General features: G+C 44.6%; 1 pseudogene; it reads left to right on the top strand.

Annotated features, from left to right (window-relative positions):
* Positions 1-1,283: 1,283 nt before the first annotated feature.
* Positions 1,284-9,814, top strand: LOC148030674 (protein WALLS ARE THIN 1 pseudogene; annotated as a pseudogene).
* The last annotated feature ends 1,695 nt before the right edge of the window (positions 9,815-11,509 follow it).

The raw sequence follows: 11,509 nt of genomic DNA, 5'->3' as shown, positions 1-11,509 counted from the left end.
CATTTCAGACTGGGGCAAATTTAGCTACTGCTCAATCAAAATTGCATCCTCGGAGTAGGGAAAGAGCTGCACAGGTGAAATCTTGATCAGCATAGGGCTTTTCCAAGACCATTCCATTCCCTTGGATCAAATGGATGACCTCCATAATAAGCATCAAGAGCACAAGGGTCATCCATATAAGCATGGGTCACCATACTACCACCAGGGTCAAAAGGATAATTGTGATCCAATACATCCGCTGTATCATAGAAGTAATTCATGGTGTCATCATGAAGCACTGATGGTGGCACAAGATCCTTACCGACCCATATGGTAGCATGCATTGACTTGTCCATAAACTCATTAGGAACCACTAGGTCAAATCGGACTGGAGTATATGAGGCTGCAATCAATACAGCATTCAATGCATCAATCCCTAGGCATTTCATGTCCATGAGTTTCACATGCGTGGCTATTACTGGGCATTCAAAGGTAAGGGCCTTGGGCTGATGGGGCATCTGCTCATGAGCCTGTGGTAGTGAGATGCTCTCATTATGGCATCATTCTTGAGAAGTATCATGTGGCTCATAAGGATGCGCATGTTGCTTATAGTAATAATCAAGTGGTTGATGATATCGAGCACTCCATTGCTAATAATGACGTTGCTCCCCATGTACATACTCATATACATTTGCATGATGTTGTCCATGTACATAATGCTGTCTAGATGGTTGTCCATGTATGTGACCAGAATGTAGTTCATAAGAACATATATAGTCATCAGATGCATGCTGCTCAAAATATTCACACTCATCATATGCATGTTGACTATAAGTAGGTGCATGCACTTGCCTTTGCACATCAAACCCATTCCAATGGTCATGGTACTCATAATGTCCATGAGAATGTCCATACATGCCTTGCTGACCAAAATGTCCATGGGTGCCATGCTGCCCATGCATTATATGTGGACCAAACTGATTAATAGGGCCTTGCTGCCCAAAATTCCCATGCTGCCCATGTGCACCTACATTGGGGCCTTGCTACCCAAAATTTCCATACTGCCCATGCAATACATGCAAACCAAACTGAACATTGGGTCCTTGCTGCCCAAAACTGCCATGTGCATGCTACCCATGTGTACCCTGCATACTATGCTGCCCAAAATTTTCATTTTGCCCTTACATATAGCTTCCACTATGGGGGAGCTGCTGTCCCAAGGATGGGCTAGAAGGGTTCGTCATGGGTGATGGGAGAATGGATTCATCATGTCGCATAGGGGGCTCACCCAGCTCATAGGTGCTATGGGGAAGGCCATGGGTGCCACCAAAACCTTGTGGGTTACGCCCGGTCTCCAAGGTAGGAGGGGAGTTGGCCTCATGGGGAGGGACATGCTCCTTGGGCTGAGCCGAGGAGGGGGCAATGGAGGGGATGAGAGCACCCATGCACTCGATGACTAAGTCCATCTTGGCCATCATCTCAGAATGACACTGATCTTGGCGGGTTTCCATCTCCCTATGGCATTGTTCCAACTCTCGATGCCGGTCGGCATGACGGGTCTCATGTTGGCATAGAGTATGGTTGAGCATAGAGAAGCGGTCCATCTCGGGGGCATCCTCTTCAAACATGTCTTCACAATCCTCTTGGGTTGAGCTAGGATCATTCATTGAGGTATGGGAGTCCCTTATTTCACGCTAGAAGTCCTCTTGGGCCTTTGCTTTACCCTTGTGGCCTGCCATACTAGGTGCAGTCCACCAGACCCCTTGTTACAAAAATGACAATATCTTGAGCTAGAAAGCTCCTATCGCCAAAATTTGTGATTCAAATTAAATCTCTTGATCCCCTCTACGAGGCCATGTAAAAATATCTCTGACAATAAATGATCAGAGCTTTGCTGTAATCACTTTTTGTGGGCTGACTGTGTAGGACTATTGCCTGTCCCACAGTACCTCTGAGCACAAAATTGAGCTTATCTCCCAAACCGTAGGGCGGAATGGGGAGATTTTTGGTCCAGATCGAAGGGGGGAATGCCTCTTCGAATTGAGCTATGGGACCCTCACTTGCTCACACAAGAAGGCTTTGTTGTAATAGACTTTTGTGGGCTGATTGTGTAGGACTGCTGCCTGTCCCACAAGATCACTGCATACAAAAGTGGCTATAACTCTCCAATGGGAGCTCCGATCGGGGAGCTTTCAAGCTCTAATCAAAGGTATCGATCCCCTCCAGGAAAAGAGCATAGATATGTAATAACACATCTTATACAAAAAAATCTGTAATAAGAAATGCGTGGCTGAACTGTGTAGTCCAGCGCCCTGTTTTTAACTCTGAGAGGCCTGTTTTGAACAGTTGATACCCTATAGGGTCTAACCAAATTATCAAACTGAATGAGGACCTTTGGGGGACCTATGAGTTGGAAGTTGTCTTGTAAATCATTGTAGGCTGAAAGTTGCTGCTAATATGATCCAAACCATTGCCACCATGGCCAAATGCATTTGCCAATAAGAGCATAACCTTGTCAAACATGATCATCTCATGACCACATAAGCATCACTGCCAAATAGGGGCACATAATTGCCAACATAGACAAGTTCATAGACATCTCAAGGTCAGTATGAGCATATGAGTGCCACCATAAGTGTCATTGCCAAGAAAGGTCAATGTGTCAGTATCCTTTGCAATTATGATATAATCTTTGAGGCATAACCATACCGCATCCATAGCATCCATATCCCCATATTAGAATTGAGCCAATTCTCTATTTTTGAGTCCTCAACTATGCAATTTCCATGGAGCAAGATGTAGCACACTCTGCTAGTCGCAAGGCATGCCTTCACATTCTTGAGGGTCTGGGTTCTTTGTTACAGGAGGGTCACTCCCTCTGCTATGCTCTCCTCTCCTTTGATTCATTCTTCACAAACTTCTTCTTCTTCTTCTAGAGTGTGAATAGTTACATTGTCTGGCAAAGGAATAGCAAGCCCTTCTTTGCCCTTCGGAACCCAATCCAATATAATCTTAACCTTGATACCCAGCACTCCCTATCTAAGTAAAATATGGTGAACAGCAGAATCGATGTAGAGATTAACTAGGTGACCAGATGCAATCATGTACCCATCCTTAAACTTCATGGACTTGGCTCTCTAAGCTCTGAGTTTGCCACTAACAATGACATCACAACCCTTAGCACCACTTTCAAAAATGAATCTCAAAACTCCATAGCAGGCCCTTTGAACGGCGCCCTTCGAACAACAAGACCACCCTTTGAACGGCAAGACCACCCAAAAGCTTGTACCACAATGACTCAGCTTGGGCAATCGCACAAAGCCCACAGTTGTTGACCTTCTCAGCATAAAGCTCCACAATTCCTTTAGGGAAATTGAACCTCTTCTGAACTATAGAAGAGCAGAATCATGGCTTGCAGGGCTTCTTTGGACCATCTCTAAGTGGACGCAAAGGAAGGCAGGCCGCCTGGGCCCTCCTTACTTGTTGATGTAGTCATGGTGGTAGCGCTCTGCTGAGGGGGGCTTAGCCCATTGATCTCTAGAGCAGCTGGACACATGGTCATTGGTTGGCCAGTTCTTCCTTTTGGGCCTCACAGGAGTCTTTCTCAGTCAGGCGTTCTTCTTAAAAGGCCTATCCTACACCTCCCCAACCTTTGCAGCCACGATCCAGAACTCAATCCCTGCAATCACATTCATAATTGCAGCTGCATTTGGCCAAAAGAAGGTGCATATCAAGAGGCTGGATGGGCAGGCCAAGGTATTGGGCACTATTCTATGTGTGATTGAGGCCATTGTCATGGTATTTTACAAAGGACCAGCAGTCATCAAAGTGGAACAGGACAGCACTCTGAATGATCCGAGCTCGTCAGCCATGAAGAGCTTTTGGGAGATGGCCCTAGGCAGCCATGGCATTTTCTCAATCCAAGAGGGGGGGGCTTGGTGGGAATGAAGAGCTAGCAACTGGGGGCTTTTCTACCTTGTTGGCATGTGCATTGCCTTCTCGTTCTGGCTTGTCATCCAGAGCCCTGTGATCAAGCAATACCCAGCGAGGTTGTCAGTGAATGCGTTCACAAGTCTGTGGGGGACGCTGCAACTCCTGGTGTTGGTTCTGTTTGAGGAGAGAGATCCATTAAAATGGATTCTTGTTGAGATATCAAGCTCCACTCGTGATACGCCAGGGTGATCGTTGTGTATTTATGTCACCGACTTGTCAGTTGCAGATGCGGTTGGTACACCGCCCCTGAATAATAGCTACATGATAGCTATCCTTATCTACTCTAGTTCGTGGCTCAGTTAGTATGCCACCTTAGTTAGTTGAGTTTGTTTTGAGACCCATATCTAGGGTTCTTCTATTTCTTTTGTACTTGAGTTCTTTTGGCTTCCACAACTAAGAAGAGGAAAACTGTTTTCAGCCTCCACCCTTGTGTGTATTGCCCCATTGTGCAAGCAAGAAAGCTATAAGTGAGACTCCTTCCTTCTCTCCCACAATCTTGACATGGTATCAGAGCCTTGTTCGTGGTAAGGAGCTCAAGAAAGCAAGCCAAGCTCGCGGTGTTCTGGTAAGAGGAGCAGTGTTGCTTTCATTTTCTGTTTTGGGAGCAGATCTCTGCAGGTAGCACAGCCGGAAAGTGCAGGAGTGCATTGTCTCAGGTTGAGACGCCCTTCGCGGTGAAGCAAGAGGGCAGTATATGCTGCGGGATAGGGCTTTAGCCCTTGGCGACCTTGTTTTTTTTATTTGAGGCCATTTCGGGACCTGTTTTGGAGGCGGAAGTTTTCTGCACACACTCAGGAAAAGGCCCAGTTTTATGCTGTCCAGCCACTGTTCTACAGGTCGGTGAATAGTTACTGTAAAAATTGCATTGTATGCTTGTGCGCAGAGACATTGGGAGTTACAGAATCATCCCTGTTGCCTGTTGATGCAAAATCGTCACTAGGAAGTGACTGTGTGGTCAAATACCACTTTCGCCAGTTTTGCAGATTTGCCCTTGTGAGGGTGAAGCTGTGGTTTTTGTAGTGACAGAATTTTTTGCAGTCTTCTGTAATGGCATCTGATTCTCTTTCACAGATTGTCACTGAAAAGCTTGACAAGAACAACTTCCAAGCATGGAAGTTTAGAATGACGAATTTCCTTATGGGAAAAGGATATTGGGAATTTGTTGCAGAAAATGAAGAAGAACCAGTTCTTCCTGATGTTCCCAATCAACAGCAAATGCAGGCATTTAAAGCATGGCATGAGAGAGCCAGGAAAGTTATGTATTGGCTGTCTATCAGCATTTCAGACTCTATGATTGTGCATATCCAGGATGCAAGTATGCCAAAGGAGGCATGGGATACTTTGTCAAAAATGTATAGCACAAATATGCAAGCCAGGAAAATGCAGCTCAAGCAAGAGTTGCACAATGTGCAAAGAGAAAATATGAGCATCAACGACTACCACATGAAGGTGAAGAAGATTGCAGATGCACTTGCTTCCATTGGGTCACCAGTGGAAGATGATGATTTAGTTTCTGTGACCTTGAATGGTCTAGGAAAGGATTATGCACAGTTTCAGACATCCATTTCAGTTCGTGAAAGATTTCCTGATTTTGAGGAGTTGATTGCTCTTCTAATTTCTGAGGAACAGAGAAATGGTGGTGCATCTTCTTCAGGAGGAACTTCAAAAGAAGCTGTCTTCTACTCAAATACTGGAAGAGGTAGAGGCAGAGGTAGAGGAGGCCGATTTGGAGGCCGTGGTAGAAATCAGAATATGCAGCAAACTCAAGAAAACCAGTCCTATGGAGGAGGACGTGGTAACTCTAGAGGCAGGGGGAGCCAAAGAGGTCGTGGTGGATGGCAAAGAGGTCAAAATGCAAACAGTAATGTTGAATGCTACTATTGTGGTAAAATGGGTCATATGGCTAAAGACTGCTATAAAAAGCAGAATGACATCATGAATGGAAAACTGCAACAAGGGAATTATGCATATTCTAACAGACAGGGTGATGACAGAAATGAGCATTTGTTCATGGTGCAGCACATGAACAATTCTGTGACAAGTGCAGAAGAAAGCAATGATGTATGGTATGTTGACTCAGGTGCATCAAACCACATGACAGGTCATGCAGAATGGATGGAGGATGCAAGGAAAATGAAAAAACCAGGATTTGTGGAGACTGGTGATGATACTGCACATCCTATTGTGCAGATTGGAAAAATTCCCTTGTCTATGCAGGATGGGAAAAATAAATACCTGTCCGATGTATTTCATGTCCCGAATATCACCAAGAATCTGGTTTCTGTCGGTCAAATGGTTGAGCAGGGCTTGCAGGTCAGATTTAATCCTCATGGATGCTTTGTTGAGGATATGAAAAATAAAGGTCGCTTGATAGCAAAAGGAAAGAAGAAGGGCAGAATGTTTACGTTGGATGCAGACATGTCTGAATTGAGTGCAGCAATGTTTGCACATGGGACCGGTGTAGTTGCAGATATTGATATCTGGCATAAACGCATTGGTCATGTTAATGTACAGCGACTTAAATCAATGCAGGCCCAAAATATTGTTGCAGGATTGCCAAAATTCAAGGTTGCAGAAATGCATAAGGTATGTGAAGCCTGTCAGTTTGGAAAACAGGCAAGGAAACCATTTCCTAGACATGTTCAAGAGAGTGAGAAGCCATTGGAATTAATCCACTCTGATGTGTGGACTACTAAAGCTGCATCTCTTGGAGGCTGTCATTATTTTGTCACTTTTATCGATGACTATAGCAGAAAAGTTTGGGTGTATTTTATGAAAAAGAAAAGTGAAGTTTTTGGGCATTTCAAAACCCTTAAAGCTATGGCTAAAAAAGAAACAGGTCTGCAAATAAAATGCCTAAGGTCAGATGGAGGGGGAGAGTACCTCTCAAATGAGTTTGCAAAGTTCTTGCAGGAGCATGGCATAAAGCAGGAATATTCATGCAGTTATACCCCACAACAAAATGGAATTGCAGAAAGGAAAAACAGGCATATTGGAGAGGTATCTCGTGCCATGCTCAATGAAAAAGACTTGCCAGATTTTTATTGGGCTGAAGCAGTTGCTACAGCAGTCTACATAATGAACAGGACTCCCACTGCAACAATACATGGAATGACTCCAGAGGAGAGGTATACTGGTAGGAAACCAGATATTTCTCATTTGAAAATTTTTTGTTGCATTGCCTATGTACATGTGCCAGATGAGCTGAGATCCAAGTTGGATCCAAAAGCTGAGAAGTGCATCTTTATTGGTTACTCTCTGCAGTAAAAAGGGTATAGATGCTATAACCCTTCTACTCGTAAGTTTACAGTGAGCAGAGATATTGTTTTTGATGAGATGAGTAGCTGGTATAAACCAGTAAATGTGATTGATAATGTAGATGCACAAAATGGTAATGCTGCACAGAATTCACAGCAGCAGTCACAAAATATTAGTGGACCTGGAGCGTCCTCTAGCAGTGGTTCACATTCTTCGCCATGGATAGGCAGATTGAGATCAGGAGAATCTTCTCAACGCAATGCAGATAGAGGTATGCAGGTATCACGAAAAGGAAAAGAGAAGGTTGATCAGCCCATGTTTGATGTGAATGCAGGTCATTCTTATGTGGATGGTGAATCCAGTGGCTTAGAGCAGGGCATTGATGATGAGTTGGGTATTCCTCCTATTGTTACACCTGGAGTAAGGAAGACCAGGGATGTTTTGAGAGCACCTGGGAGTGAACCTACTTTGCACAGGTCTACGAGAGCTAGGTATCCTGTGGATAGGCTGAAATATGATGGATTTACAGCCATTCACTATGCATATATGGTCAAAGTGATACAGGAACCAGAACCCACTTCTTTTGAGCAAGCCGTGGGAAAAGAAAAATGGGAGAAAGCCATGGATGAAGAAATGGATGCCTTGGAAGCAAATGCTACATGGGAATTGGTACCTTTGCCTAAAGGTAAAAATGCAATTGGCTGTAAATGGGTTTATAAGGTGAAGCACAATGCAGATGGTTCTGTGAACAGATACAAGGCAAGATTAGTAGTCAAGGGGTATGCACAAACATATGGCATTGACTATGAAGAAACATTCAGTCCGGTTGCAAGGATGGCAACCGTAAGAGCAGTCATTGCTATGGCTGCATCAAAGGGATGGTCTTTACATCAGATGGATGTAAAGAATGCCTTCTTGCATGGTGATTTGCAAGAAGAGGTCTATATGGAGCAGCCACCAGGTTATGTGCATGCTGTTCATCCTGAGTTTGTTTGCAGGTTGAAGAAAGCCTTGTATGGCTTGAAGCAAGCACCTAGAGCATGGTCTGACAAGATAGGACAGTATCTTGTCACTATTGGCTTTCAGATTTCCAAGGCAGATTTCTCACTTTATGTGAGGAAAACAGAGAAAGGTATTATGCTACTTGTCATTTATGTTGATGATTTGATTATGACAGGTGACAGTGATGAAGATATCCTTCATGTGAAAATGCTATTGAAGCAGAAGTTTGAGATGAAGGATTTGGGAGAGCTGCGTTATTTCTTGGGCATTGAGATGATTAGATCACCAAGTGGGATACAGCTCTTGCAGAGGCAATATGGATTGGGCATGCTGTCCAAATATGGGATGACAGGCTGTAAGCCTATTTCAGTTCCTTTGGAGCAGAATGTGAAGCTGAGCACAGATGCAGGTGAGCTTCTAGAAGACCCTACTATGTACAGACGCATAGTAGGAAGTTTGATTTATATGACTATTACCATGCCAGATTTGAGCTATGCTGTTGGATTGGTAAGTCAGTTTATGCAAGCTCCAAGGAAACCACATTTGGATGCGGCTAGACGCATACTCAGGTATGTGAAGTCCCCATTGCAGTATGGACTATTTTATGAGACTGGGATTCAGATACAGTTGCATGGATACACTGATGCTGATTGGGCTGGTAGTATTTCTGATAGACGATCTACCAGTGGATATGTGTTCTCTTTTGGGAGTGCTGCAGTCACTTGGAGCAGTAAGAAACAGCCTACAGTTGCCTTGTCGAGCACAGAGGCTGAGTACAGGGGTGCAGCAATGGCTACATGTGAGGTAGCTTGGTTGCATAAGCTACTTTATGATATGCATCAGTCTACAGATGGGCCAGTTGTCATTTATTGTGACAACATGAGTAGTATACACTTGGCAAATAACCCAGTCTATCATGCTAGAACAAAGCACATTGAGGTGCATTATCACTATATGCGAGAGAGGGTTTTACTAGGTCTTATTGATCTAGTTTATGTCAGCACAGACAATTAGGTAGCTGACATATTTACGAAGGCATTGGGCGCAGAGAAGCTGCGCAAGTTCAGAGACCTGCTCGGTGTGCAGGAATTGGGATTGAGCTCGAGGGGGAGTGTTGAGATATCGAGCTCCACTCGTGATACGCCAGGGTGATCGTTGTGTATTTATGTCACCGACTTGTCAGTTGCAGATGCGCTTGGTACACCGCCCCTGAATAATAGCTACATGATAGCTATCCTTATCTACTCTAGTTCGTGGCTCAGTTAGTATGCCACCTTAGTTAGTTGAGTTTGTTTTGAGACCCATATCTAGGGTTCTTCTATTTCTTTTGTACTTGAGTTCTTTTGGCTTCCACAACTAAGAAGAGGAAAATTGTTTTCAGCCTCCACCCTTGTGTGTATTCCCCCATTGTGCAAGCAAGAAAGCTACAAGTGAGACTCCTTCCTTCTCTCCCACAATCTTGAAAATTCTCACCTGGGGCTCTAAGCTATTCAGCATTTTGTATGATGGGCTTGTGGTGTCTGGCCTGGTCTTCTCCGTCCAAATGTGGTGCGTGCAGAAAGGAGGCTGGATGGATTCTTGATCTAAAGCAAAAGCTTAGATCTATAGGATACACCATCATGGCTTGCAATTGACTGGATCGTATTCCCTCTGTCCATGAATTTCAACTGTACAGCCATAGAATTGCACTTGAAGCTTGCTCATAGCTATAGAACTTTACTACAGAATTGGCTATGATTCGAGCACAATTTGTTCCATTTCCTTTGAAGAATCCAGCAATGCCTTCATTTTGCAGATTTCCGCCATAGCTGCGAGCTTCTTTCACCCCCGTGTTTTGCCCTCTTCTCTTATCCTCTCTTATACACCTTCTCTTTCCGTTCTTCTATGTGTTGTTGTCTGATTCCTTTGTACCCTCGCTCGTTCATATTTCTCATGCCATCTTTCTTTCCTCCATTCCTTATCCACAGGTTTTTGACCCTTCCGCCTGATTCCATTCTTTTTCGATCTACTTCCCTTAAACTGCTCGACAAGTCCAGAATCTTGTGTATTGTCATGCTAGGGTTCCGTCTAATGGACCGAGGAGAGGTACAGGGATACCACGGTGTTGGAAGGAGAGCTTACACGCGGCAGAGAGGAGGAACGCATTAGTCAAACCATCCCTTCCGCTAGGAGTGGCAGGTGAGAGCAATGCCTTATCAGGTTAGGTTTGCCACAGCCTAGAATCATAGATGAAGCTGTTGAAGACTAGGATAATTGCTGCCCATTATGCATGGAGGAGATGGATTCAACTAACAGACAGCTGAAACCATGTGGCTGTGGTTATCAGGTCTGTGTGTGGTGCTAGAATCATATAATGGAAATGTGTTAACCCTCAAATGAACGAAGGTGGAAAATCCAGAAAAGCTAAAGCAGAAGACAAAGACAAAGGCCACCCTCAAATGAACGAAGGTGGAAAATCCGAAAAAGCTAAAGCAAAAGACAAAGACAAAGGCCAAGGCAAAGAGAAACGGAAGACAAAGACGCACAAGGAGAAGAGTCCTAAATAAGGGAGAAAGGCGCATAAGGAAAAGCGCAAGTCAAAACTTTTGTAAAAGAGCGCAAGTGCATCAGGGTTTAATTCAAGGAGCGCCAAGCTCTCACTTGTGCAATTTGTAAATGTAGACGGGCGGTGGAAAGGAAGCTAGGAAGATAGAAGGACAATGGGAAAAAGGGCCTAGGCTACGGCCGGCCATGTAAAAAAGGGAAAAAGGGGATGACCACCCACAAGGGATTTAGGGTTTTGTATATAAAGTTGAAAAGTGAATGAGAAGCTCATTCTTGTGTGTGGCCAAAAGTAGCTCTCTTCTTCTTCTTCTTGCTTGCTTGAAGCTTGTGCTTGAGAGAGGGAGTGTGAGAGTGTGAGGGAGTGAGTGTGTGAGGGTGAGGGACCGAGGAGGAGAAGCTCTCCATCTTCTCCTCTCTTCTTCTCTTCTCTTCTCTTCTCTTGCTTGCGGCAATGGAGCTTGGAGCTTGGAGCGGGAGGATCGAGCTTGCTTAAAGCTTTCACTTGGATCGTGGAGCCACCGGAGTGCGCGGGAGAGGAGATAGCTCGAACGGCATGGAGGTAAGCTCACTACACCCGTAGATATGGATGGCGCGTCGGTTATGTGAGAGGTAGCCATTAGTGCTCGACTTGGAACGCTTGAAACAATAAGCAGTCCGTGGGTCTCGGCGGTTGAGTGAAAACTCCCACATTTTGGTTCCGTTGCCGGGACCAACGGATTCAAGCCTTGAGCGC

This window comes from Lygodium microphyllum, chromosome 10, assembly GCF_053477565.2.
Source record: "Lygodium microphyllum isolate KBCC chromosome 10, Lygodium_microphyllum_v1.1.10, whole genome shotgun sequence".
Taxonomy (NCBI): Eukaryota; Viridiplantae; Streptophyta; class Polypodiopsida; order Schizaeales; family Lygodiaceae; genus Lygodium; species Lygodium microphyllum.
This window is presented reverse-complemented; position numbering and strand designations above follow the sequence as displayed.